The sequence below is a fragment of the Tamandua tetradactyla genome, chromosome 6, assembly GCF_023851605.1.
Source record: "Tamandua tetradactyla isolate mTamTet1 chromosome 6, mTamTet1.pri, whole genome shotgun sequence".
Taxonomy (NCBI): domain Eukaryota; kingdom Metazoa; phylum Chordata; class Mammalia; order Pilosa; family Myrmecophagidae; genus Tamandua; species Tamandua tetradactyla.
In genome coordinates, this window is record NC_135332.1 from 145,403,373 (window position 1) to 145,428,000 (window position 24,628).

Sequence of the window (24,628 nt, forward strand, 5' to 3'; positions counted from 1 at the left end):
GCAGCAATGTCTAACTGAAGCTTGCATTAAAGCAACCTCCAGAGTAGCCTCTCGACTCTATTTGAACTCTCTCTGCCACTGATACTTTATTAGTTACACTCTTTCCCCTCTTTTGGTCAGGATGTAATTGCTGATCCCACAGTGCCAGGGCCAGACTCATCCCTGGCAGTCATCTCCCACACTGCTAGGGAGACTTTCTCTTCTGGATGTCATGTACCATGTAGCAGGGAGGGCGATGATTTTACTTGCAGAGTTGGGCTTAGACAGAGTGAGCAACAATAGAGGTCTGCCAGAAGTAACTCTTAGGCATACCTATAGGTAGTCTGAGAGTCTCCATTACCTACATAAGTTTCACAAGAGTAAGCCTCAAGATCAAGGGCATGGTCTATTGATTTGGGTGTCCCCAAAGTTTGACACAGTGTCAGGGGATTCCCTGATGGTAAGATTTAATAGTTCTATATATTTTTCTCCCATCCCTCAGGGACTTTGCTAATACTTTTTTTTTTGACATGGGCAGGCTCTGGGAATTGAACCCGGGTCTCCAGCATGGCAGGCAAGAACTCTGCCACTGAGCCACAGTTGCCCACCCAAATATTGCTTTTTTTTTCTTGCCAATACTTTTTGATTATCTGCTTAATATACTCTAGGATGTACTTAAGTATTACATTAAGCTGTACAGGATTAAAGGACCTCTATCTTATTCTGGGCTCCCTGTGTTTCAATTGTTCAAGTGAGCTATACAGACAGATTGAGTTAGATAATGTGCTACAGAAAATTTCAGTTCCAGATCAAATAAACTTTTCTTCCTTTGGTCTCATAGAGTATGTATGGTTCTAAAATACAGATAATGTCTTCATTACCCCTTTGTTCTGAATTACTTTAACCCCAACCTGATTGACTTTGTTCTTATCTCTAAACATCAGTTCTAGGTATTTATATATTTGTATATATAAATATACAAAAACAGCCTCTCAAAATCTAGAAATAATAATTGCCACTCTGGATAAATGTGTCTGCTATAAAAGCTTACAGTCTAGGCCTCTGTTTTCTTATAAGCATTTTCTAAAGGAGACCATACCATTATTGTTCTTTTGTTTCTGGCTTATCTTGTCTCACCACATGTCCCACACATTCACTCACATTGTTGCATGCCTCACGACTTTGTTCCTTTTTGTAGCAGCACAACATTGGTTCATAAGCATACACCATCGTTTGCCAAAATATTTTTATTGACAAATCTTCACACACATACAGTCCATAGATGGTGTGCAATCAGTGGCTCACAATATCGTCACATAGTTGTATATTCATCACCATGATCATTTTTTAGAACATTTGCATCACTCAAGAAAAAGAAAAAGAAAAAATTCATACGTACCACATTCCTTACTCCTCCCTCTCATTGACCACTACTATTTCCATCTACTCAATTTATTTTACCTCTTATCGCCCCTATTATTTTATTTTTTAATCCATATTTTTTTACTCATCTGTCCATATCTTGGATAAACAGAGCATCTGATACAAGGTTTTCACTATCTCACAGTCACATTGTAAAAGTTATATCTTTATAAAATCATCTTCAAGAATGAGGCTACTAGAACACAGCTCAACGGTTTCAGGTACTTCTCTCCAGCCACTACAATACACCATAAACTAAAAAGGGATATCTATATAATGCATAAGAATAACCTCCAGGAGAGTAACCTCTCAACTCTGTTTGAAATCTCTCAGCCCTGAAACTTTATTTTCTCTCATTTCTCTCTTCCCCTTTTTGGTCAAGTTGGCTTTCTCAATTCCTTAATGCTGGGTCCCAGCTCATCCTGGGAGTTCTGTCCTACCTCATCAGGGAGATTTACAGCCCTGGGAGTCATGTCCCACATTGAGGGAAGGGAAGTGAGTTCACCTGCCGAGTTGGCTTAGAGAGAGAAACCTGAGCAACAAAAGAGGGTCTTTGGGGGTGACTTTTAGGAGTAATTTTAAGTAAGTTTAGCTTATCCTTTGCAGGATTAAGTTTCATAGGGGCGAACTCCAAGATTGAGGGCTTGGCCTATTGATTTGGTTATCCCCACTTCTTGCAAAATATCAGAAATTCTGTGTTGAAATGTTTTTAAAAATATGAAATATAATTTAAAATAAGATACCCTTAGAGTTAAAGATACAGTTGTATCTCCAACCAAATAAAAATTTCAAACAATATTCTAGGATCCGTACAGTGAATAATGTCCTACATCCATCCATTTCCAAGTGTATTTGATCTAGAATTACTGCTGCTGTTTCCTTGTTTGTGTTTTTAAGTGTCATTGCAAAGATAATCTAATCATTAGCCTCAAGATATAACATATTTGAAATTATCAAATAAAAACCCTCTGGGCTTCATTGCTGAGACAGGAGGTAGGGGAGAGGGGAAAGGCTTGAGCAATCTCCATTTTCTGGAACACTTACAGTCAACTACTGAAAATGCCTTCTGGCAGGAAGTGTTTTAATTATTAAGATCAGCACAGTGTTTGCCCTGCAGACATGCTCTGAGAAAAGTCTCTTTCAGAGACAGAGTGGGACAGGAAAGGGAAAGGAATCTGATCAAGCAGCAATCAGGTGAGCATTTATCTGTCAGAATACTTACAGATAAAGAGGGAGAGGGGTCAATGGCTTCTCTGATACCAACACCTCGATACATTATTGGCTAGTTTATTTCCCGAAAAAGTAGAAGAAAACAGAAAGTTTGCAGATATCAGTTACCAACATGGGAGGCCCCACAAAAGACAGGGAGAGGTGACTCTGGTCTGCTGACAAGTCAGAAAACAGGGACAGCGTAGGGGAGAGAATAAAGGATAAATAGTTACAGATTACTGCCATGAGATGTTCATTTCCCGGCCCAAACTTGTTTCCTCGTGACATCATGATGTTGGGTGCTCTCCAGAGCTACAGGAGAGCCAAGAAAGGGATAAGAAATATAAAAAGCTATTCATACAGGAGCTGCTGTTTTTAAAAGAAAAGAATGCATACGATAAAACGATGCCATTTAAAATCTTAGTAAATTGATAGAAAGGCAAAGTCCTTAGGGTTTTCTTTTAAAAAGAGAGAGAGAGAGAAAAAAAATAGAGGAAACACAAATAATTGACTACCTTTTTGTTCCTTAGTTTTAAGGACGACTGTATGTGATAAGGACATTGTCTGTAGATGACCCTGAAAAAAATGCCAAAGGTGGGCAAGGGAGGCACTTGGCTGTAGCCTCAAGTTTATATTTAAGATTTTTTACTTTATTTTCAGGTGAAGCTAAATTTAAAGTCACAGAGATACCTGGTGGGAGTAAAATAAAACAATTTCTTATAACTTTGACTTCACAAAAGTTACACCAATAGTTGTGTAGCATGAATTAATCTTTTCATAAATTCTGCAATTATCTAGCCTTATTACATTGCATTGCAATTTGGTGTGTGTGTGTGCACATACACGTTAAGAGTTTTAACTTGTTAAAACCAAGCTTTTACCAACATTTTTTACCGTATTTTAGATTTTCTTCGCTAAAAGAGAATTATGACTGGAGCCTCTGAGAATGGATGAGTCCAACCTCATTTAACCTCTCAGAGCCTTCTCTAAATCCAAGCGCAGTTTGCCAACTATCCCTCAGGCAATGACCTTGATAAAACCACTTTTTGTTGTTGCTGTTGTTTTTAGAATTCAAGCTCATTTCCACTTGGAAGAGTGGAAGGAAGCAAATTGAAATGCTTATTAAGAAACAAGAAGAAGTAAAACACATGAGCATAAATTCCAATGCTCCTGAATTTGGCAACTTACGTTGGAAATGTAGTTTCAAATTTTGCAGAAGGTGAAAAGATTTGTCATGTGTTTTGCCCAGGCATGTAGCCTAGGATTCTGGAAAGCACATCCCTTCCCTCCAAAGGATGCCAAGTCCTTTGTACAGCATCGTCTCTGATGTGTTTCACTTCTATCATCTAAAATAAGTGAACGAATCTGCCTCTGTTGTTGATACTTAAGAGGAGTGACTAAAAAATTTACACTTCAGAAAGGTAAAGATGTATGTCCAAAGGTAAATCCTCAGCATTTTGAGGTCCTCTGATATTATTAAAACGAAGCAATAGGTATAAGAACTCTTCCTGGAATAGTTGAGAAAAATGAAGGATTAGCAGCAAAAATTGTACATGGTGGGTTTTTTCCCTCCCTTGTTTCTTTATTAGCCTTTTTCTGAGAATGAGTACTTTTTGTTATCTGCTGTACACTCAAACTTTTTTATAGCATAGATGGTTTCTTCTCACCTTGGTTCCATTCCTTATAAACTGGCAAACACTAAAAGATGCCATCATCAGTTTGTAATTCAGTTTGTCTTAAAAAGTACAAATAATTTAAAACAAAAATCAATCAGCAAATTTGTGATTAACATTCCTTAATTTCAAAGCATAATAATCTTATAGAGAAATTAAATTATACATATACTATCTTTAACATTCTTTTGTAGTTTACTTTTGACTGGTAGAGTCTTGAAATTTAACATTGACCTTATTTAATTTATTTTTAAAAATTCTTTACCTTCCCCCACGCTCTAAAGATCTACATAATTTTATTTTCACTAACAGCAGATGAACTTCCTTTTCTCATGAACTCCATCGTTTTTCCCTTGTGCCTTTGGCTCTTTATTCTGGCAAGGAGTTTCAGCTTCTATTGATCTTGTAAAAATCTTGAACCCCCAGGCAGCAGGGGTGATCAAGTATTTGCCTTTAGGTCTGGGGGCCTCTGCAGAACACAGAGGGTGCTGTCTCCCCTGTGCCCCTCACTGTGGCCACACTCTGGGTAAGTATTTGCCAAGTAAGTATTTGTTGACTGAAGTGTCCAAACACAACTCATTCTCTGGAAGTGTGCGTGTTATTTTTTAGGTACCTACAATGAATTAGAGAGTCAATGAGTTTCAGAACCAGAAAGGATTTTGGAGGTGACCTGGTCCAACCCCTTCATTTTATCAACAAGGACACTGATATCCAGAGAGGAGGACCTGTTCAAGGTCAAGCTTAGTGTTTGCAGAGCTGGAAATTAAGCAACCAGGCCAGGGCTCTTTCCATCTTCCACAAGTGCATTACAACTTATTAAACTCGATCCTTGCTCTCTAGAAAATTACAACTTAATTATACCAAACTTTTGTAATTTAAGATATTTACATAATCAAAATGATGGCGATAGAATTAACTTTCGGATTTAAGGGAAACCTTTGCATTAAAAGACAGAAATAAGCAGAAAAATAACACCAGTAAAGTATTCATCCTTAAAACTGATTTTATTTTATTTATATTCTACTTTGTTCCCAAACAAATGTTAAAAACTTGTAGAAGGGGCATACAAGCTAATGAGACAAAATACTATAAAAAGAAGTAAGAAAAAAAAGGAAAAAATAAAGGTAGTGAAGTAACCTAGGAACTAGAGTGAAATTAGTATAAAAATGCATGCCAGGAAGCCCTAAAAATTTGCCACAGGGAGGCCTCAGATCTGCTGCTCAGCCTCCTAGCAAGGAAAGTGTGAACTTTACTGCCATCCGTGATTCCCAGATTAAAAAACAAACCAGCCCTGGAAAAGCACAACTCTTAATGAGACCAGAGAGAAACTTTTCCCATGTGTCCTCATATACCCTGAAGTATATTAGGATTAACTGGAATTGGAATCACAGACTTTTTGTGGAATTGAGGATCATCCAATTCAACTCCCACACGAGGAACTGGAACAGAGTCATTCTCAAGGTCATGTCACCAGTACTGGGTCTATGACTTGGCAAAGGGGGAGAGAGAAGCCAGAGACCAAGGGAACTCCTGCAGCAGGCCTCAGCTGAAGGCCCCGGATGCAAATGGGATCCCGCCAGGCATCATTTCTCTTCAGGGTCCCGCCCGCCTGTGGGCTGGGGGTAGCTGGAGCAACAGCTCTGAGACTATAGGTGGTGGGAGGCCCCATGCACAGTTAAGAAGACTCTCAGGTGCGATTGTGAAAACCTTGTGTGGGATGCTCCTTTTAGCCAGCCTATAGACAGATGAGAAAACAGTATGGATAACAAAAGAAGATAAATAATGGGGGGGGGGGGAGACAAAGGGTAAAATAAATTGGATAAATGGAAATACTAGTGGTCAATGAGAGGGAGGGGTAAGGGGTATGGGATATATGAGTTGTTTTTTTTTTCTTTTTCTGGAGTGATGCAGGTGTTTGAAAAAATGATCATGGTGATGAATATACTACTATGTGATGATACTATGAGACACTGATTGTACACCATGTATGGAATGTATGTGTGTGACAATTTCTCAATACAAATATTTATATATATAAAAAGAAGACACTCAGGTCCCAGAAGTGAGGGCCTCAGACAGGGAGGACAGAACCTGGGGCCACTTCTAAAAAGGCTGTCTGTCTATTGTGACAGGCTGGCAGGATTGGTTTTTTTGTTTTTTTGTTTTTTTTTTTTTTACATGGTCAGGCTCGGGGGAATTGAACTCGGGTCTCAGGCACAGCAGGTGAGAATTCTGCCACTGAGCCACCATTGCCTGCCTGTAGGATTGGTTTTTTAAAAACTGCAGATGTTAACTCCCTAGGTAAAAGGGAGGGGGCAATTCAGAGCGCTAAATAACAGTAAATCATAGGGGGAGGCTGAATTGCCTGGTTCGGATGGTGGAAGCTATTGAGGGGACAATGGAGCCTGATCTACCATTTGCCCTCAGGAAAACACAAAAGAGACATCTGGACTCCCTCTGCCATCAAGAAGGTGTGTTTGGGGGATTTAGCAGCCTAAGTGGAGGGAAATCTATTCGTTATAAGTGGTAACTTGCATTTTCGTTTTTATTTCTCATTCTATTTTCTGGTCTACCCAGGAAATTGCTGTTGAGAACAATAAACTAGAATGTGGGCAAGCTTAAAGATATTTAGGATGATATCCCATCACATGGGGGTAGACGAATAAATATGCTGGTGGAAAAAGGTTTTTTTTTTTTCCAGTTTTAAATTTTTTCCCGCTCTTGAGTACCCAAGTATCATCTAATCATTGTAGAAAAATGCAGAAAATAAACTTTAAAGGAAGAGAGGATAAAAGCGCCTATAATCTGATCGATCTTCACATTTTGGTAAATTTCCTTTCATTTTTGTTTTTATGCATTATTTGAATGAATAAGATCTTATTAAAAAATTAATTTAAGAATTTCTTTCAAGTTGCAAGTAAGATGCTTCTTGTCATTCTCTAAGCAAGCAAGATTGGATTTCCTTTGCAAATAAGTCAGTAATGTTTGACTGTAAGGTAATGATGCTGATTTATAGCAAATCTCCCCAGAATTTAACCATCCAAATTACTCCCCTTCAAGGTAATTTGGGAGACTGGTGACAAAACACCACCACGCCTTTATTTAACATGCCTTTATTTAACAATGCCGATTTTTTGGAATTCCTTCTATGGAGTTACTTTCTGAGTCCATGGAAATTTTTTTGGAACATTATCAGATTGATGAGTTCTCCTCCTTTAAGAGTGGGTTTGATATTTAGCAACTGCCAGAAGCTGCGGAAAGTCACGTCTGATGAATAAGGTGAGTGATCCCACAAGCTGGCAACATTGTTTTTGATTAAGAAAATGGCAGGTCCAAACTGTAATGAAACTTACTTTCTCATTCGGTAAAAGGATTTTGGAGAGGAAATGTTTTAGTGGAAGGGAGATTAACCTCTATGAATCCCAATGAATTCTATGGTGTGGAGGGGAAAATGGTCTCTATAGGACTAATTCATAAAGGGCTTTCTGACTTGTAATTACACTTTTAGTGGCACAAAGCTATTTGTTTTATAAGCTCCTTGATAATTCCATTTTCTGTTTCTCGCAAAGTATTCCATATTCAAATTTGATTGTTACTGAGGCAAATTATTCTTAACCAATTAGCTAAAACCACACTTAACATTGCCATTATCTGGAGATGTAGAAGGCTGCTTCATACCTTAATTATCCTGCTACTCATTTATAATGTTCTTTCTATTCACTTCACCCTGAACATTCTTTCCTCGGCTTCCACATCAATTTGGAGGCATAAAAGAAAAAATTGGACGTCCCTGTTTGTCAGTACAGATTGTTAATATTTCGAAGGTTGCACAGAGTCGTGTAGCTTTCCGAATCCTCAAGCTTGTATAATATTTTAGATACAAAATATAACTTTTCTCAATGTTCTTTTATCATGTTTCTTTTATTTGACAGCAAAAGCTTGTGAGCTTTTTCATAATTGAAGGATTTTAGTAAACATCTAGAAAAAGAGCTGTTACTTCCCTCTATGCTTTTTCCCTACAAATTTGTGTTTTTTCCTGAGAAGTTGGGTCACATTAACATTGAGGCCAGAAAAAATATAATTTTTGCCATTCTCTTGATGTTCACCCCTGAACACTAGACTCCTCTCTTCCTCTTAAAAAAAGGCACCCCCTCCAGTTTAGTTAATTCTGAGAATTCTGTAAAAGGCAAAACAAAATACTGTCTGTTGTCTGTGTGTATGTTATGCTGCCATTTAACTGGAGGAAAAAGGTGTTGGGTATATATACACACATATTGTCTGTTGTGCACAGCCTATTTCTGAAACATAAACAAGACCTGGCAACATTGATTGTCTCTGGGGAGAGGAACCGGGTAGCAGGGGATAGGGAAGAGAAGGGGATTCGACTACATATCCTATTTGAACCTTTTGAGTTTTGGACCATGAAGAATGCAATGCTGATCACTAATTAAAAAAAAAATCAAATAAAAAATATGACAACCTGCCAGTTAAAAAAAAAAAGAAAAGAAAAATCAAGGGAAAAGAACTCAGTGTTGTTCTGAGACTGGAATTTGGAGTAAAGATTGAAAGAAAATCACTCCTTTTCTTGCTAACTCCATTTCTTTCTTCCCCATTCCTTCTTTGACTTTGGCTAACAGCTTTTAGTTTCTTTTGACCCCATGAGAACTTAGAATTCACAGGGAGCAAACACAACAGGTAGCAAAAGTGTCCTAAAGCTGCTTCTAAAATCTTCAGGATCCTGATTGTACATCTGGAAGTGTGTCACTGACTAAAGATGGGGCCACATCCTCTGGTTCCCTCATCACAACCTCATCCTAGACATGTGACTAAACTAAATATTTTTTGATCAATGTATTAAAAACCATGCCATTCTTGAAGTTCTCCAGGAATATTCTTGTTCTTTGCTATTCATTAAGTAATCATGTTTTTCGTCACCTTTAAGTCTTCCAGTATACGGTTCTCTTTTTGTCTAGCTAAGTCTTACCACCTCCAAAGTCTCATTTCTTGAGCTGAATGAGGCCCAGTGGCTGAGCATGGGCTGCTTCCTCCCTAAGTAGGAGAGAATGCCTTTGATGGTGGGGGCCAGTGGGAGGAGACCTCCCTGCTTTTATTTTCTCTGTCTTTCACACCCTACAGCCTAATGAAGCCCTTCCCTCCCCTTTTTATAGTTATTGGTGTCTGGCACCTAATAGGTGCTCAACAAATGTCTTTAGAATTAATAAATGAGTGAAAATTGTGCTCACTTATTGTACCTTACCTCTTGGCCAGAAGAGATTGTAGCATGCCAGAGGGTCCCTCTCTCTCTCTCTCTCTCTCTCTCTCTCTAGGATTTCTTGGGGGCAGATAGTGATAGTCCCAGGCTCTGGAGTACAGTCCATGTATGTTCCATCTTCATAAAAAATATGTCCATTGCATTTAAGATGCTGGCATTCTCTTGCCACATGATGGACAAATATTCTTTAATTCAATTTAAGTAGAAATCTATATAGAAAATGATGAACTCAAATCCAACTTTGTGAACTTTTTTTTTCTTGTCCAATGCCATATATCTCCATCTTTAGTCTTTCTTTTTTCCACAGTTTATTTACTAATGGCTTTAACAGAGGCAGAGACCTTAGCTGAACACTCATCTTTTGAAAGCCAAATCATAAAAGATTTTACTTTCTATGGAAAGTAGACTTTTAAACATGTGGCTACTATAAAATTAGAAAGATTGATGACAGAATTAAGATCCAGAACATTTTTGAAACACTGAAAAAAGCTGAAGCTAAAAAAGAGGAGGTTTTATGGGATTAAATTAAACTCTGTATATAGGTTTTAAATAATCAATTGCACAAGCGTAGGGTGAAGGAACGCAGGCTGGGAAGCTATTTTTTTGGAGAAAGTACACAGTTATAAATTACTCAAATGTTCAGTCAATGATACAATGATTTAGTGCACTTAGACTACCTTAAAATAAAGATGCCAAATTCCAGACTCAGGAAATAGAGGATCCTTTGTCTTCACTAAGATTGGCCTGCAGAACCAGGCTTTTCCCCCTAAAAACATTTACAGGCCAGAATGCATCTGGAGTTTCTTAAACTACGGGTTGTCATCTATGAGTGGGTATGAAATCAGTTAGTAGATAGCAACCAGGCCTTGAAAAAATAATAAAATAGAACACAACAGAGTAGAATAGAATAAGTTAACTTGAAAAATATATCAGAGTTCATTACCAGTAGAAAAGCTAAGTATTGTTTTATGAAGCTTTTGTTTCAATTATATGTACATATATGTGTAAAATGGATTTCTTTCTGCGGATCATGGTCAAAAAAGTTCAGGAAACACTAGTGTAGAGAAAGGTACCCAGGAGGGTGAGAATTTGGACACCTACCTGGTTACTTAAGAAACAGTTAAAACACTCAGGACTATTAAGCTTGCAGAGGAGACCAAGGATTTGATATAAGAGCTATTTTCCAATAGTTGAAGGACTGTCATTAAAAGTGTAGAATGGCTTTGTTCTCTGTTGTTTCAGGAGGTGAGTGTTCAAGGAAGGGAGTTTTTAGATCACTATCCAGATGAACTATCTGACAGTTGGAGCTGTCCATCACTGGAACTGCATAAACACACTCTAGGAGAGCTTAAGCACAAGGCAGGAGACCATCTGTCAGGGTGCAGTAGCAGAGGCTCCTATTCTGGGAGAGAGTTTGTTGAATTAGACATCCTTGAATGTCCATTTCTGTTTTCTCCTGTGAGTGTGTTTGAATTTCCCAAGACGTGTGCTTTAGACCAGGTAATTAATTTAACAGCCTCCTTAAACAAGCATTTATTTCCTGAGAATGGAAACACAAAATAATATTTTTATTTGGTAACTTGTTAATTATCCTTTTAATATCATGTATCACAACATTTAATTTTTAGCCATGAAGATCTTTTTATTAATGACATTCCTAAGATCACTTGAAAACTTTGGTGGAAGTGAGACTAGGATCCAGGCCTCCTGAATTCTAGGCCTCAGCCTAACTACGACAGCCTTTTAACCCTGAATGTCAACACTGACATTGGTCAGGTTGTGCAGAAACCACTGAGTACCTACTCTAATATCTATTCTCTCCTTCCTTGTAACAGAACCACCAATTTTTATCTATGTACATGACCACTTGTGGTAAAGACCACATTTCCAGGCTCCTTTGCAGCTAAATATTGTCAATTTGACTCAATTATGTCCAATGTAATATGAACAGAAAATAGTTTTGGAAATCTTCCTGAAAAGACAGCTGATGCATGAATTTAGCTCTTCCAGTTCCTTCTTTTGCCCTTCCTCCTTCCTGCTGGTGAATCTCAAGATGCCATCTTGGACCATAAGGTGGAAGCCATGTACTTCCACCTTATGGTGGTGGTGAATGGTGATGACTTGTCCTTGCCTTAGACTGCTGGACTTCAGACTTCTTTTACAGGAGAGAGAAAGAAGGAAAGAAACTTCTGTCTTGTTTAAGCAGTTTAACTCAATCTTAACTGATAAGCAGTATCCATTCTTTCACCCATGGACACTAAGTACTCTACTGTCATTTCCTGTAACCTTGACAGAAGGTCAGATCTTCTTCCTGCACCTTAATATCTTTCATAATAGATGGACACCTGAAAATGTCAGGCCACTTTGCATCTAGCTATTCCCAGGGCTTAAATGGGATATATTGACAAGCAAATTGCTCTTTTAGAGTACTAAATACTTCCTTCCTCTGTAGCCACAAGTACTGAGGCTTTCAAACAGTCTTGTCTAGTATATGCAGAGATTTGGACCCATCTATAGCTCTTCTTCCCTTCAGGACATTTTTGCATTTAACAGTGACCCTTCATTCTTTTTGTTTAATTTTTAATATTTTTATTGAGATCTCTTCATATACTAAACAGTACATCCAAAGTATACAATCAATGGTTCACAGTATTATCACATAGTTGTATAGTCATCATAATCATTTTTAGAACATTTGTATCACTCCAGATAAAGAAATAAAAAGACAAAAGAAAAACCCCATACATCCCATACCCCTTACCCCTCCCTCTCATTACCACTAGTATTGCAATCTACCCATTTTTTTTACCACTTATCACTCCCGCCACTATTATTTATTTATAATGTGGATAAATGGAGCATCAGACACAAGGTTTTCACAACTACCCAGTCACAATGTAAATACTATATATAATCATCTTCAAGGATCAAGGCTAACTGGAATATAGCTCAACAGTTTCAGGCACTTCCCCTTAGACCCTTCCTTCTTTTTCTAGCCTCAAGTCACCCTTGCAGCCAAACTGGACCTTGATTTATCACCCTTTTTATCATTTAAAGCAATACAGTAAGATTTAGGTGACCATGATTCTGGGCAGGGCCTAGATTTCAGAGAACTTAAGCAACTTGTACAATCCTTACCATTTTCTTGATAAATGGGAAGTTTGAGATGCTCCCTATGTGGTTCACATAGCCAGTCTGGCTAAGAGTTTATTGCAGAGCCCTTGTGCAAATGGCAAAGAAAGATGTCTAAGGCATGAAGATAGGACTTTTCCAGCTCTACTGCTTCTGCCTCCTTTTAGATTTTCAGCAACAGATAGAATCTGCTAGATCTTTTGGTCAGTCTGATTTTGTAGCTGGTTTTGGAACTTTACCTTGTAACTTGAAACCCAGAGTAGGTCACTATAATATTCAAGGAGAGTAGACAGTAGATATCTTGTTCCCTTCTTCTGAATTCTACCCATATAGGTATTCAGTGTTCCCTCTTGGTGACCCTTGGAAATAAATATGCAAGTCTGTATTGCATATACGCACATCCTCCATAAATTCATAATGCTAGAACAGATTGAGTAGTAGAGAGGAACTCGTGGGTTTTTAGACTGTGATTTACAGAGAAGCTAGAGTTCAGATGATGCCATAAATATGAAGAGTTTATGGCATCATACGACCTTGATCTAAAATAGGAGGTTGTCTTCCAGAGGAACTCTTTCATGGCTCTGCTGTAGCCTCCCTCTCTCTAAGCCCAACTCTGAGAGTAAAATCATTACCCTCTCTCCCACAAGGGATTTAACATCCAGGGGTAAAAGTTTCCCTGGCAATGTGGGACATGACTCCCAGGGATGAGCCTGGCCCTGGCATGGGATCAATAATGCCATCCTGACAAAAATGGGGAAAAGAAGTGTAACAAATAAGGTAATCAGTGACTGAGAGAGTTCAAATAAAGTTGAAAGGCTACTCTGGAGGCTACTCTTACAGAAGCTTCTACTAGATATTGCCATTAATCATGGTTTGCCAAACCCCAATCAAAACCATCCCTTTCAACCCTAAAGAATACTTAGGGCTTTATCTGAGATTCTACAAAGGTTCCACGCACTATAATTACTTTCCAGAAACCTACAGTTTCCAGATGGGTTCCTAAGCCAGATAAGTCCTGAAACCCAGAAGGGCCAGCCTCTCTAGAACATTAACTTTTTCTATCCCCCTATCCCATATTATCAACAGCCCTTTCCAACATGAAAAAATTAGAATAGGCATAGCCTAAATACCCCTAAAGATCGGGAAAAATATCAAAGGAGGTGGAGCTATAACAGAGAAGATGGGATTTAACAAATGAGCATGGCTACTGAATCATATTTCTTTTAGTATCCAGTGTGTTGGAGCAGCTAGAAGGAAAAAACGAAAATTGTGGAATTGTAACCCATACCAAATTCTGAAATCTGTTCTGTAACTAACTGTTGTGGTGTGCTTTGAAATTTATTGCTTTTTTGTATATATGTTATTTTTCACAATACAAAAAATAAAATAGGAGATTGTAGCAAGATTTCCTTTCAAAGGTTCTTTTCACTTTAGGGTAAAAAAATAAATCCATATATTTTAATGATATGCTATGTATATACAACAGGAGAAAAAGACTTTTAAGCCATTGAATAGCATAAATAGATAAAAACGTTTATTTCAAAGGCAAGTCAGAGTCTTTACAAGAAATTTCCAATTTGAAGTAGGAATAGAATAAACATGTTTTTTTGCAGAAGCATCTGGTGTGGTCCAACAGAGCCAACAGTGCTTCTTGAAGCATTTCCATTAGCCATTGCACACCTCCAGACACATTTTCTTTAGTGCCCCAAAAGTACATTTAAAAATACTTTTTAAAGACTCATTCATAGTGAGGCATCAAAGAAATGGCCTATTAGATTTTTAAAATTTTACTTTGTAACACATATGTGTGCACATATGCATACTCTTCCTTCCTTCTCTTCTTTAAAGTGAATTACCAGGCTATTGTTTTCATAAGAAAAACAAAGAGAGTAATATACTGGACTATTAAGGTAGAACTGCTTTATTTACTTTTCAGATCATATCCTTTTAGAAGAATTATTTTGGTGAATACTTTTGACATGAGAGATAGCTGACTAAACCACAATAACTAAATACCCATAAATGATGAAGTGTGTCAAGTGTGTCCAAGTAAAAGTGGAATCTTTCTCTTTCTATCTGGCTCCCCATGTGTCCCATTGGGCCAATCAGATCTCACACTGCTTCAGTTTCACTACCTCTAAGATGAAAACAACACCTGCTTCTCAAAGACAGAAATGCATTCTTGCCTTGACTTAAAGATAGTCCATCCTCATTACTACAAATATATTATGGGAATAAGAATCATTCTGAGCCTTAATAGTTTGGTTATTCGATACAACAATATTACAATGAAACAAAAGAATTGGAACAAATACACTGACACTCATTAAAAGAAAATTTCCTTATGTCTAACCTGCACTAAATCATCACAGGGGCCAAATCTAATTTAAATGAGATACGTCTAAAATTCTGCCCACTTGAAAAACTTCATTTCCAGGAGCTTGCTGACAAAGAGGTATTTTTCTTCTGCTCCTACAGAAGGCTGCATTACTCATGTTTAGCCTTTCCCTTTGCAGGTGACTCCACCCAACATGATCACCAAATAAGGCAATCCTGCAAGCGAGTTTCCCTCCTATTTACTGGAATTGTTCAGTGAATGAGAGGATTTTTAAAGGAATAGCTGGTTCCATTTAGATGTCATTTTTGTTGTTGTTATTGACCCAGGGAGAGGACTGGAAGCATACAGGATACCGGTTCTTAAATTTGGTGCACAGTGAATTCACTTGTAGACTGTTCAAAATACTGATGTCTGATTTATTGGCCTGGGCTGTAGGAATTGTAATCTTTCCCCAGGTGATCAGAATGTATGGGGGAGGCCGAGAAACACTGTTAGAAATCAAAATCTCTGCTCTCTTAATACCAGAAGCCACAGATGACAGTAAAATTAGCTGCCACTATTTGAACACGAACCAAGCACTCTGGTAAGTGCTTTACATACATGTCATTGCATCCTCACCACAAATGTGTCAATCCCTAGTGATAATCTTCATCATCAGTTGAAAGCAGCAAATATTTATTGCACACCATTATTATTGTTCTAAAGGTACCATTGTGAAAACACAGATGAGTAAGACATAGTTCATGCCCTTGAGAAGTTAATTAAGATGGGATGATAACAGGAATTCATTTAATCATAAAATAATCCAGAATACATACTGTAAGAAAGTAAAAAGTTCAAAGAAGGGAGGGGGACACTTGAAGCCCACTGGCATGCTGAACCAGCTCACACTGGCCCCTGAGAACTGGAAACTAAATTTTCAGAAATATTGTGAGCCAGTTGATTTCATGCTGGTAGCTTGAAATTGGCCATGGTGGAAGGATTTACACTGTGGAAACTGATAAACACGGTGCTCTTTTCTCCCTAGGGAGCTGGTCGTTAAATATTTACCAGGACACTCCTGATGGACCTTGAAAGATAGGCAGGAATTCAAACGAGGAGGTGAAGGGAGTGGAACACGCCAGTAGAAACAAGAGTATGAATGATTGAAGACTAGGAATCAGGAAAGCATTCTGCCTTGCTCAAGTAAGAATAAATAGTCCAGTTGCCTGCAATAAGACACACATAGGAGAATAAGTGGAGTTACAACTGAAAAATTGGGGCATGGCTATAGTAATAAAGTTTAAACTGTCAATGTGAAATGGAAGTCGGTGCTCAAAAAAGTTAATACCCTTTCTCTTCCCCTTTATTTCCCAAATAAAGTTTAAACTCCTGATATCTAAGGTTCTCTATGAAAACCCTTGGGACATGTATTAAACTTTTTTTTCTTTAAATAGATAATGAGTCTGAGAATCATAAAGTTTAAAGAGCTGGCCCCAAGAACACACAGTTAATTGATGCTCATGGCAGTGAGGGTGAGGTGAGAAATGACTCTAAGATGGTGAATGGGAGAATGGAGAATGGTGGGGCCAATCTGCAGAAATAGGGAAGTAGAAGAATTCAAGACAGATTTGTGAGTCTGAGTGCTGGTTGGACAAACAGGTGGTAATACCTGAAGCAGATGTGGAATTAGGGAGAGGAGATGGAGCTAGAGATATGGTTTGGAATTCACTGTCCAGGATCTGGTGTCAACGTCTCTTCTCTTTCTCACGAGCCACTGGTCTTGAATGGCTCTAGTTTCTTCCTCTTTCATTTCCCTCCTAGAGGCTGGGAAGCAGCAATCTCAGGAACTATGGATCAGCTTCAGGTCACCAAAAGTACCAAGAATTCTGGGGATCCTGAAGAATGTCCATGGAGAGTCAGGCCAATCTCTGGAAGCTGGGATGCTTCTTGGGAATCTCAAACTTTACCAGGCTCTTGGACTTGGAGTTGCAAACACAGTTCTCAGAGTAGACGAATTCTGAATCAACCTGGGCTCTTTCTGGCTCTCATAACCTAGAAAACCTGACCTTTTGGTAAAGGGGATGAGGCAGATTTCCCAAATCCATCCCAGTTTAGGCCTGCACACCTGATAAGAGCTGGCTGAATGGCAAGACTTCATGCCCTTCGTCTCCCTGGAACTGGCCGTCTCCTCTAGCAAAGCTCTGCAAATTGAGCTTAAGAAATGAGTTTCAGAGTTACAATAGTCAGTTTTAGAAATAATCATTCTTTCTATTCTTATCACTGACAGAAATCCCAACCTGAGGATTCTCTCCCCACATCTTGAACAAACTCCAGAAGCAAACAGCCTACCCAGGTGTGGAAAGCTCCATTCTTTTCTAAAGCCCTACACACTCTGAAGAACATCCTTTAATCCTAGACTGCATTAAAAAATTTCTGGGTACAGACTGTTCCAATTAAATTCTTAAATGTCAAAAGTTTCTTAAAATAAAACTCCTCAAAATAAACCAAATCAGCCATTCTGGAGTACAGCCAACATAAACCAAAGTACCTAACCAGATGGGGATTCTGTAAACTAAAGGTAATAGCAGTTGTTCATAACATAGGGCTTGATGAGAAAGGCAAAAGGCATTGGATGTGCCATTTCTCCTTTTCAAATTGTTGTTTTTCAAAACAGAGGGGTAACATCCTAATAAATAAATGAATTGTGCTTCCTTCAGCACCTGTACACAAACAGAAACTCCAAAATATGTCTGTGAAATTCAGAAAAACGAAGCCATAGTCCAGTTAGCAAAATAACTGAATTTATCCAGAGTGGGAGAGGAATTCAGCAGCTGCTTGTATAACCTGCAGAGAAGCATGTGGGAAACATCACTCACTTTGGACTGTATCCAGCCTGTATGAAGGCATCAGAAAGATGCAGCCTGACCTGACCCTGTTGCCTTGTGGACCATGCCCACCCCCAAGGCTAGCAACGTCCCTGTCACAGAAAATGCAACTGTGTTAGAAACAGTCTCCTGCAAAACCACTCACCACATCAAACATAAATCCTGCATTGAGTCCAAGTTATTGTCCTGGTGTTAAAGACAAAATTAATTTTCTTTGGAAAGAAAATGATTTCTAATAGACTTAGGAAAGTGATGCCATCACATATCTCACAACCTAGTAGGGTGGGGACCCTGTGAACTGTCAGCACCCATAAGGGAGAAGTCGGGCAGAGAATGGCCCAGACCAAGGTCACATGCAGACAAGAATGGAGGCAAGTGTCCAAGCCTGAGCTGTGGAGCTGTCAACACTATAGGGCAGTGGGAAAGATCAGTATGGTGTCGACAGCAGGAGATGCCAAGCTGGAACAGCAGATATCCATGGGCACTGTGAGAACTGAGCTGGCAGGGTGGGGTGAAGAGGACAGGCTGGGAGCAAGGAGCCCTTCCCCTCTTTCTTTGTCTAGCTCACTACTACTCACATTTCACGCCTGACTCATGCATTTTCTCAAGGAAGACCCCAGCCCAGGATCCCATCCACTGTTATACACTCTCCTATCACTGTTCATTCCTTCAGAGCACTTATTCCTTATAATTGAAATGATTTGATTACTTATTTTGCAATTCTACTAGCCAGAACATAGACTCAGTGAGGTGGGGCCATGTCTGTCTTCTTTAGTGCTGTATCTCCAGTACAGAGCAGCTTATGGCACTTTGTGAGCCCTCAGTGCATCATACTGGGAGGAAGGAAAGAAGAATAAAGGACATAAAAGATGGTGGGGAGCACAGGAAGGAAGGATGGTCTTGTTTCCAGGGTTCTGAGTTCTGAGGATCTGCAGCAGGCTGCAAGCACATGTGGGCATGGCTGGTCCTGAAGACATGGTAGCCCATGCTCAGCAATGCACCCAAGTGATGGACACCTGAGAGGACACCTGAGCATATCCTTGATATACTCAAGGAAACTGGAACGTGATTCTTTCCTTGAAAAATGGTCGCATTTTATTTCTTGGAGTTTCATCTCTTGACAGTGTTTTTTCTTTTTCCAGTGTTTGAGATGAAAACAAGCTGCAACCTGAAACTATAGGTACTTCTCAAGGATGACAGCATGTTGAAAGAATGTAGTTAAGATGCTTATTAGGGATCATCTACTGTCATAAAGAACAGGGTAGAGGAAAAGATTCCCTTAATCCTTGTATTAACTCAACAGGAATTTACCAAAACAGGATGAAACTCTGGACAAAAAAAGAGACAAGCATGTATGATAGCATTGCAAACAAAATTAATGAAAGACATCTGAAGGACAGAGGCAAAAGAAAAGCTTGAAAATGTTTGTGCTTTACAGGTCTGCTTTTTACCTTTGCTTCCTTTGATACTTATTTGGATATTGTTTATCAAATCTATGGCACATAGGAGTCCAGGAGTGAGAAGGTGATAGGAATGATGATTTGGGGACTATTTGCTGGGAGAGGAAGCAGTGCTCCTCCTCAAACTCTAATGTTCTCATGATTTACCTGGGGTTGAGTAGATCTGTGGTGGGATCTCAGATTCCACCTTTTTAACTATCTCCTCAGTGATGCCCATCTGGTGGTTTTTTTTTTTTTTTTAAATCATACTTCGAGTAACAAGGCTGTAGAGCACAGCAAGGGAATGTGTTGCCGTGGAGAAAGCACATGTGGAAATAATATTTTTGAAGTGTGGGGACCATCTTCAGTAATTTCATATTTTTCCGCAGTAAATGCTCACATTTTTGTACTTAGGTTCTTTGGGTTGTAAGGAATAGAGGGCCACTCAACTTAGTTCAAGCAATGAGGTTTGTGATGAAGAAATGCAAAGCAGTGAGGGTGCTGGAAACGTCTGGAAATCCAAAACAGGACCTGTGAAATAGTCAGGCGTCACAGAAGGACCAGATGTTGTCCTTAATCCAGGGCAGCACAAGGGACTCTGGGGACAGAGATTTGTCAAATTTCTCACCCTCTTTTGCTTTCCTTCGAAGGGCTTCTCTCCATCTCATAGCTTTTAGTTCCTTGGGCTTCCTCATAACTTGAGCTTCCTCACAGCCTTGCTGTACCACTTCTGACTCAAAGCTTCTGTCCGTATCCTTCCTTTCAGCTTTCCCCCTCCTTTACTCACTGCAGTTCCTAGGACAGAATCTTGAGCCACCATCCAGGCTACCTTTACCAGTTTCTTTTTGGCTAAGTGAGTGCCCACTATACTAGAGCCCTGGGATGGGGTGGGGTGGGGCGGGACGTGAGAAGGATGGGCACCACATGGTACAGCCTGGGGACCCGGGGCTGCTTTCAGGGGAGGACCTTTAAGGGGATGGTGGGTATGATATGTGCCTCCACCAGGAAATTCAGGGCTGACTGAGCTCCAGAATTTTGTGGTCCTTGGAGAATTACTTGATCTTGGTTTGCTTTCTGAGGCAAAGAATATCTTTCTTCAGAAAAGTATTGGGAGACTTCCTATTTGGAAAGTTCCTGTCTGTTCTAATGAAGGAAGGCAGGGGGTGGAGTTCATTTTGCGGTTTCCAAAGGGTTGATGGTTTTCCAAAGCCTTCCACCTGGGGTTCAGAATGTCAATTAAGGCTAAACCAATGATCCTTCCCCACGCCTCTGGGGGTTGTGGCAACAAAGAATGATTTGCTCAGTCTGTCCCTACTCATACCCACACATTCTCACACTCTGCTTCATCCTATTCATTCCTTCTACTGAAATTTATTCAGTGCTTGAATTTATTGTTAGGCACTAGTGTCAGGCCTGGGAATACAGCAGTGAGCAGAAAAAGCAAACATCTCTGCCCTCTTAGAGCTTACATCTTAGTAGAGGGAGGCAGTTGATAAAACAAATATGTGAATTACACTTTAAGTTAGAAAGTAAGTGCTTTGGAGAAAAAAGTAGAGCAGGTTAAGGAGGAACAGGAGCGATGGCTAGGAGAAGGAGAGGGTTGACATTTTAAATAGCATGGAGAAGGTAGGAGTCATGGATAAGTTAACATCTCAGTCAAGCCTTGATGTAGGTTAGGGAGGTTTTGAGAGTTTTGCAATATCCCTCAGGACAAGACAGGAGAGGCACTTTGGAGTCTTGTGAAATCAGGGCTGAAAACTTTTGGAATAAGCAATGGGGGAGTAAGAGTGTGACAAGGTAGGAATAGTCTGTGGCTGTGTACAAAAGCAGCCCAACACTAATATTTTTAGGAGCAGTGCAGGGAGAGAGTTTGAAAAAGGAGGGTTCAAAGCAGTGTTACTGGAAATGGTAGCAAAGCCAAGGTTCACTTCAGTGCATTATTCTTTCAACTCTTTGTAGTTTTGAAAAACTTCAAAGTAAATTGGGAAAAAGCCTTAACTGTGATAGTGGGATTGTGTTTGTGTAGGAGAATGGCCTTGTTCTTAGGAGCTGCACATTGAGGTAATAGGAGTGATGGCCATACATCTGCAACTATGTGTGTGTGTGTGTGTGTGTGTGTGTAGAGAAAGAGAGAGAGCAAGCAAACAAATGGCAAGATGTTACCGATTTAGAAATATAGTTAAAGGATATATAATGCACTAGTTTTTCCACTTTTCTATAGATATGAAAATTTTCAAAATAAAAACTTGAATTCCATCGCTAGGTATCTACGCCAGAGAAATGAAAACATTTAGCCATACATAGACTTGTATGTGAATGTGCAAAGCAATATTATTCATAAAAGCCCCAGACTGGAAACAACCCAAATGGCTATCAATTGGTAAATGCATAAACAAAAGGTAGCATAGCCATACAATGGAATTACAACTCAGCAATAATAAGGAGTGAATTACTTAGATGTTAGAACACGGATGAACCTCAAAAACATTATGCTAGGTGATAGAAGCTAGAAGAAAAAAGACTACATATTATATGATTTTATTTATGTGAAATGCCCAGAAAAGAAAAATCTATAGATACAGAAAGCAGATTAGTGGTTGCCTAGAGCTAGGGCTGGAAGTGGGGAGTTAACTGTGAACAAGCATGAGGGAACTTTTGGGGGTGATTCTAAAAGTGGATTGTGTTGATGATTGCATAACTCTATAAATTTACTAGGAATTATTGCATTGTATACATACAATAGGAGAATTTTATGGTATGTAAATCATGCGTCAATCAAGCTGTGAAAAAAAAAAGCTGAGGGAAAAAAATCAAGGTTTACTCCTCCACCTGGGAATCTGAAGGTGAGATGTCAGCAGATATTCAACAAATATTTTTGCTGTTTTGTGTTTAGCACTGTGTGCTAAGCTCTGGGGACATAGTGCTCAATCAGGTAGACTTTGGAGTGTGATAAGCCCCGGGGGCTTTACGAGTTATCTGGTGGCAGAGGTGTGGATTAGAGACACTGTATTTCTTTTGATGCCCATCTTTGGGTTCGACTAAAAGCAAACCCGAGACGAAAATTTGGATGTGAGTCGTTTATTTGGCAGATGATCTCAGGAAGCACAGTAAGCGAGAGGAGATGTGAGGCACAGAAGGCAGGTATGCCAATAAAGGGGAAATAAAGGAGCTCATTTCCACCTATAGTAAGGTGTGCTCTGCCATGGGCCTTCTGAGAGACACAAGAAGGAGTGAGAAGGAAGGGGTCTCCACTAGCCACATTCCTCACTGGTTGAGGGTGACCCCTGAGGCATCCACGATGGGCCCTTGCAGTCTGCAGAATGTGCTCCCAAGGTATTGTGTGTGGAAGAGCTGTGGGTGGGCCAAGGGACTATGGACTGAGTATGGACAGTGTCTGTTCCACTGCCCTTTGATATTATGATTAGCTGAAAGCCTTACATGCATAGGTATGGGAAGAAAAATGGGGTCCAGCCAATAGAGACTAACATACTTGGACACCCAAAGCAAGTGGGCCAAACCACTGGACTACAGTTAGCATGTCCAATTCTAAGACTAGATTGGTTCATACATCAACCTCTGGCAAGAATATGATAGGTTAGTTTCTGTGCCTTTAATTCTTCTCCATGCCCAACCTAGGATTATTAACCCTCTGCCTTTTCATGTTATTATCAGCTAGAAAAATGATCATTTTTTCCTGGGATTCTTTAAGAGCATATTTTATTACCTCTTATTTATTAGTATTTAATAGAAGGTTATAGTGTACCCATTATATTACACATAAGCTCTGTAATCATGCATTAGGTCTTTTTGCAGTGTAGGCTAGAGATGCTGCTGCATGCTCAGTGTGGTCTTCTGTGACTGTAGTGCGGTCATGTCACTTAGCATGGTGCAAGAACACAGCAGGTTAAACCTAGCTGTTTTTAGCTTTATGCCTCCCATTTCTGATCATCCCTTGGCCACTGAATTCCATCACACTCATTGCCACTCTGTGCTTCCCTGAAGCTTTCTTTTTTTGCCTGGCTATTCCTTGTTTCTCCCAGCCAGCAGTGCTCTTTTCCTAGTTTTTTTGTTTTCGTTGTTGTTTGTTTGTTTGTTTTTAAACTTTTTTTTCGTCTTCTAGTCTTTCTGGGTAGAAGCCCACAGTGCTTTTTGGCAAGGCAGGGTAGGGAGCTCTCAGTTATTCCCTATATAATTTCACAAAATTCCCAACATCAGACTTGGCATTTCAAATCCAGCTTTCAACACTGGTCAACTGGTCCCTTTGCACCACAGTGAGGGCTCAAGGCTGCCACTTAGCAAATAATAAATGTACATATCTAAAATTTAAAAATTAAAATGTATCTGCTTATTTTAAAAGTCAGCGTCTCCTTTCAGGTTGGAGAAGTTCCTGGAAATGGCATGTCTTTGCTTGTGGCTTCCCACCCGGGCCTGCTGGGCATGATCTTGTCTTTTGTTTCTCTGTTTTCTTAGCTTTTTACTTCTCCTATGAACTGGAACTAGGAGAGAAGAGCATCCAGAGGACTGAGAGGTAATTTGGTTCTTAGCCATCTTTGGCTTGTATCCTTCTGGCACCCCCGACAGATATAGCATCTTGTGTCTGCACTAATGGCATTATCTTAGCTGGAAGAAGTGATTTATTCAAATGCTCTAGTAATAACAGCTCACACTTATTGTTAGACTCTGTGCTAAGCACCTGGCATTCATTATCTCAGTTTTAATCCTCTCCACAACTTTATGAGTTAGCTCCTTTATCATCCCCATTTTACAGATGAAAAAACTGAGGCGCAGGGAGTTCAAGCCCATGTCTGGAGCCACACAGGTGGTGAAGTGGGTTTTCAAGCCTAAGGTCTGTCTGACTTCAGAAGACGTGTGTTGAACCTTCAGGGTATATAGCCTTAGAGCAAAGAAGCCCTTGTCTCTTGTTCCTTTTAAGAAACAGTCAAGTGAAGTTGAAAAGGCAAAAGCTTCTGAATGTGACTTTAAAGAATCCCACTGTTAGGAGCTAGGTCTATAAAATCAGTGCATATAAAGCAAGGGATACTGGCCAGCCAGAGGTTGGGCCTTTTCTATTCAGACGGAATTGCCCCTAAAAGGAGAATGACTGAAATGGACATCAGGAAGAGACAGTGAACACATTGAACCCTGAGGAAGGAAGGGGAATGAGGCCTGAATATCTCAAGGAAAATTTGGAGGCAGCACCAATGTTTTCACAGAACCCAAGCTCAAACCATAACAGCCTGGTTCCCATGGGCAGGGGTAGGGGGTGGGGGGTGGTGGCAGCTGGGGAGAGCAAGACA

The 24,628-nt window shown here is 39.6% G+C and overlaps 2 long non-coding RNA genes across 8 annotated transcripts in view; one reads left to right on the forward strand and one right to left on the reverse strand.

The window, feature by feature from the left end:
* Positions 1-24,628, forward strand: part of LOC143688911 (uncharacterized) — a 54,513-nt gene that overhangs the window by 21,962 nt on the left and 7,923 nt on the right. The window contains exon 2 of the long non-coding RNA XR_013178378.1: positions 23,802-23,859. This is a non-coding gene — a long non-coding RNA (uncharacterized LOC143688911). The remainder of the gene's footprint in view (positions 1-23,801; positions 23,860-24,628) is intronic.
* LOC143688910 (uncharacterized) overlaps positions 1-24,628 on the reverse strand; it is a 150,350-nt gene that overhangs the window by 19,956 nt on the left and 105,766 nt on the right. Inside the window, exon 5 of one of the 7 annotated variants that reach the window (XR_013178372.1) lies at positions 16,076-16,233. The exons of 4 other annotated variants lie outside the window; for them this stretch is intronic. This is a non-coding gene — a long non-coding RNA (uncharacterized LOC143688910). Of the gene's footprint in view, positions 1-5,361; positions 6,019-14,133; positions 16,234-24,628 lie in introns of those variants that run through there. 2 more of the 7 variants (XR_013178373.1, XR_013178371.1) reach the window with 2 other exon arrangements.